At 42.8% G+C, this 4,984-nt stretch overlaps 1 protein-coding gene and 1 non-coding gene across 4 annotated transcripts in view; one reads left to right on the forward strand and one right to left on the reverse strand.

Moving 5' to 3' along the window:
• Kmt2c (lysine methyltransferase 2C) overlaps positions 1-4,984 on the forward strand; it is a 300,385-nt gene that overhangs the window by 12,239 nt on the left and 283,162 nt on the right. The window lies entirely within an intron of this gene.
• LOC111816165 lies at positions 4,589-4,723 on the reverse strand. Its single transcript, XR_002820644.1, has one exon. It is a non-coding gene; the product is annotated as a small nucleolar RNA SNORA76 (small nucleolar RNA).

Genomic DNA, 4,984 nt, shown 5'->3' on the forward strand with positions numbered 1-4,984 from the left:
AGGGGGCGGGGCTGGCTGGCATGTGGTGCTGGGGGATTGAACCGCGGTCCCTGTGCTTTGCTAAGCTTGTTCTAAGTAGGTGCTTTAGACCACCGAGCCATCTCACCAGCCCCTCAGCCATTTATTTCTAGGGTCTGGCTTTAGCTCTGAGAGGCCACTGATGGTTAGTATAGCCCCAGGTACTACACTTGTGTCCTGTGAAGAAGAATGGAGGAAGAGGGGACTAAAGGCACAGTGTCCATCCATGCTTAACACACCCTTCAAAGAAGCTCAGGTATAATTGGCTGCAGCTCAGGTATGTTCTAGTTCAGGTATGATTGGCTGGAAATTAGTCTCAGTGTTCCCCTGGCCCATGTAGCACGTAGCTGCAAAGGAGGCTGGGAGTAGTCTTTTAGCTAAGCGCACTGCTGCCTCCCATAGATTCAGAGACTGCTTTTTTGTGTGTGTCTTTTGAGATAGGGTTTTGCTATACATTTCAGGCTAGTCTTGAACTCACTTTGTAGCTCAGGTTATAAGCAGGTTGGCCTCAAACTCCCAGCAATCCTCCTGCCTCAGCCTACCCAGGGCTGTATTACAGCATACACTAGTATGGCGGGCCCCTTGCTGCTCACTGCAGGTGTGAATGGACAACGCACAAGCAGCCAACAGTTGCTACCACTTTGAGCAGTTTCTGTCCATGGATTTCTTATGTGGGAATAATTATTGCTCATTTGGGGTGGCAGATAGTTTCATATGGACTGTTAGCTGTATTTGGTTGACTGACTTCTTTCATCATTCTGTTGAATTCTTTTTTATTTTTTATTTTTTATTTTATTTATTTATTTATTTTATTTTTTTGTTTTTTCATTCTGTTGAATTCTGAGCCCCTCTTCCTTCTCGCAACTCCCCCTGCCCCCATGCTGGAAATTAAATCCAGAACTCCACGCATGTGAGACACATGTCCTGTAACCCTGAGCTCTGTGTACCCTTAACCCTAGGTTTTGACCTCAACATGATGAGGGAGTAGAAGTATTTATTTGGGGAAAGGGGAATAATACCCTGCTTCAGTTTAGATACTATCTCTGTACTTTCTTATGTGTAGCTACTTCAATGTTAGTAAGCTTTTCTTTCTTTCTTTTTTTTTTTTTTTTTTAGTAAGCTTTTCATTGAAGAATTCAATTCTGCTAATTTTGTCTCGTGCTAGGGGTGGAACCCCGGGCCTCAAGCATACTCGGCAAGTGCTCTACCACTGAACAATACCTCCACTCTCTTCTGCTAACTTTTGTGTCTTTCTGAAGATACGCTATATGCATTTCAAATGTGAAAACTTTGCTAATTAAACAGAGTTTTTTCTTTGTGCAGAACATTCTTGGCACTGGAAATATTGATGTAGAAAAACACTAAGCTCTTTTTATGTTTTGTCAGGATGTCTAAATTGTACCATGATAAGGAAGTCTACATGATCACTTAGTGGCTTTAGTCAGCAAAGGTTTATCTCTTGCTCATGTCATTGCTCCTCATAGATGGGATTAGGAACTCTGCAGTCACACTTAAACGCCAGCGAGGCACCTCTGTCCTTACACGTTGCTAAAACAGGACTGTTGTGTGCTCTGGCTGTTAGAAACACTACTCAGAAGGGTACATGCCAGTTCTGTGTTGAGAAAGCAGTGCCTAATTTCAAGGGTGAGGAGGGAAAGTTCAGTCTTGTTTCTGGAGAGGTAACCGGAAATATTTGGTGAAGTACACCTAGTAAGCATCAGGGAGGAGTGTAATGGCATTGGTCATGTGACTGTGGTAATATATTAATAAATAAGAGGATGTATTTAATGTACTGTTAAAGTATAAAGAAATTTCTATAGGTACACATAATATAGGAAGCACATGGCTTTGACTGTTGATTCTTTCCCTGCTGTGTTCTTCTCTGTCCTGCATAGGAAAAGAGGTGGGAAGGAGTCAGCTACTGAAATTGCTGTGTGAGATTTTTAGGTAACTTAGACTCTCCCCCCCTTATTTTTTCCAGAGTCCATTCATGAAGCATCGTTTTATTCCTAGTTAGTTTACTTTGTTTTCTGTTATTCATCTAAAGAAGATGTTAGGCACAATCAGGTTGCTGTCCATTACTTACTAGAGAGAACAAATTAGACAAGATTTCTCCTCTTAGTTCCTCACAATTCAGGGCAGTTACAGTGTACAATAGGAGATTGCACAGACTGCTGCAGAAGCCTGGAGGAGTCTTACAGAGGGAAAGCCCCACTGGAGAGAGCCAGGTTATGGGTTGGGGTGAGAGATTGGTACTTGGCTAGGGTGTGGTAGGCCCCTCTAGTGCTTACCCAAATTTCTGTAACAGTGAATAATTATATGCAGCAGAATAGCTTCCAGTTTTACAGATAAAGGAGCTATTTCAAGAAAATCACAGTTATTAAAACAGATCGACTCAGGATTTGAATCCAGGTGTTTCTGGCTTTGATTGTAGCTTTTTAAGAAACTTAAGTCCTACATGGGAGGAAGTGAGGAAGGGAATGATATACTTAGGACTTGTGCATTTTTTAAAAAACGTATTTGTTTATTTGCTACAAGATAGCTTCAGGGCCAGCATGGCATATGGTACTAGGGATCGAACTCAGGTCCTTGGGCTTGCCAGGCAGGCGCTTAGACAGCTGAGCTGTCTCCCCAGCCCGACCTGTGCATTTTTAACTGTAGGCAATAAGGTGCCACTGAGGATGTTACACAGAGGACTGACACATCTATGTGAGTAAAATAACCTTGGCAACAAGAGTGAAACTGAAACTTAATTCTACTCATGTGATAGGTATCCATGTGAGGAGGTAACTTTGGATCCTTAATTTTTGTCAGCAGTAATTTTGAACCTAATTAGGATTGAACCCTGGTCCCTTTGCCTGCCTAAGCAGCTGAGCTATCTGGTTGGCCCTAGTAATTACAATTTCAATGTAATTTTCAGTGTATAAAGCCTTATATTTCTTTGTTACATTTATTCCCAAGTACTTAGTTCTTTTGATGTTGTACCTGGAATTTTTGTGTGTGTTTTTGAGACAGGGTCTCAATGACTTCGCTTCTTTGTGCTTCAGGGGCTGCATCTGCTAAGTAGAATAATGGTATACCTCAAACTCACAGCGATCCTCCTGCCTTGGCCTCCCAAGCCCTGTGATTACAGATGTGTGCCTCTGTACTCAGTGGAACTGCTTCATAATTTATAAATCACTCGTAGTATGTATAAATAAAAATTGATGTTTGTTGGTCATGTAGTTATCGTTTTTTTTTTTGGTGTTTAGTACAGTCTACAGGGTCTCACTACATAGATCAGACTCATAGTGATTCTCCTGTTTTTAATCTCCCAAGCACTGGGATTACAGGTGTGTGTCACCATGCCCAGTTTCAATCCCTTTCAGCGAGCCCTGGGGGTGGGTCTGGCACCTCATGCCAGGGATTGAACCCCTATGGCTGCACTCTGCCTAAGCAGGTGCTTTGGTGCACTGAGCTGAGATTGTCTTCTTAAGTTCACTTGCTAGTGTTGTTGTAGATTCTTCAGGAGTTTTGCAAACAGGATCATGTCATCAGCAGATACTTTTTCCCCCCTTAAATGGCAGGAATTGAGTCTAGAATTGTTCTGCCACTGACCTACACTTAAAATCCCTTTTTTCATTTCTTTTTGAGACAAGAGCTTTTGAAGTTGCCCAGTCTGACGTGTGTGGAACTGGTGATTCTCCTGCAACAGTCTGAGAGGCTGAGGTTGCTAGCACTTGTCACCACACCTGGCTAATGCATAGCTTAAAAATTTTACATCAGGTTTTAGCCTGGGACAAATAAATGCTGTTAAGGTTCTTTCAAGTTTTGTGATACTTGAATTTCCTGGTCTGTGTATTTGTGATTGGCTCCCTATCAGTGATGAATTAGATGACAGAATCACCTAATTTTCTTTTTGGACTAAATTTAAGGGTTCACTGGCTAATAGAAGTAGGAAATGTGTGCCCAAGCAGCTCCTTTTTTTTTTTTTTTTTTTTTTTGCGGAACCGGGGATTGAACTCAGGCCTTTGTGCTTGCCAGTGAAGCGCTTATTCCACTGAGCCATCTCCCCGGCCCTGCAGCTCCCTTTTATTGGAAAAAACTTTACAGGTTTCCAACAGAGAGCTGTATGATCTTGGGGAAATGACTTAGCTTCTTCGTGCTTCAGGGCTGCATCTGCTAAGTAGAATAATAGTACACCTGTTTCTTAGGGTTGTTGGAATTATGTGAAAGTGTGGAAAACCTTTAGAATGGTGTGATATAGAGCAAAGATTTGATCTGTTTGTTAATTTTATTAGTATTAAATAGGCAGAATAGAACAGGAGGATTATACAAAGTGCCTAATCGTAGTGTGTGTTTGATTACATAGTAATGTTTTAAAGTTTTTATTTTCTACCTCAGCCTCCTGATTGCTGGGATTACATATTTTTATTTTTTGGGTGGAACCAGGGATTGAACTCAGGTCCTTGCGCTTGCCAGGGAAGCGCTTATTCCACTGAACCATCTCCCTGGCCCATGCTGGGATTACAGATGTGTATCACTACACCCCAACTAAAATGTGTGTCTTAATTTTTTGAGGTTATATATTCCTCTCTGCTCGCGGTTAAAAGGGCCGTCTGCGGAGGGCAGGCGGCCCCAGGTACGTGTGAGTGTGTTCTCTGGTGCTGCAGCTTGACCCCTGGCGCGACACACAGGTGCGACGCCCGGGATCCAAAGGCAGCATGTTGGTGTATCCTCTCTTTGCATGGAAAGAGACTGCACAAATTTTGGCTCAGCGGATTAAAGTGCCAGGGGTTGATCTCCAGGCCTGCCATGCCAGCCACACCCCCAGGGCGCTCTGAGAGGCAGTTGAAACTGAGGGTGGTAATGCATGCCTGTAATGCCAGCTCATGGGAGGCCGTAAACAGGTGGATCACTGTGAGTCGGGTTTAGCAATGAGACCCTGAACACTCTGTAGACCCTTACCTAAAAATACAAAAAAAAA

This window comes from Octodon degus, unplaced genomic scaffold, assembly GCF_000260255.1.
Source record: "Octodon degus isolate 3935 unplaced genomic scaffold, OctDeg1.0 scaffold00027, whole genome shotgun sequence".
Classification (NCBI taxonomy): Eukaryota; Metazoa; Chordata; class Mammalia; order Rodentia; family Octodontidae; genus Octodon; species Octodon degus.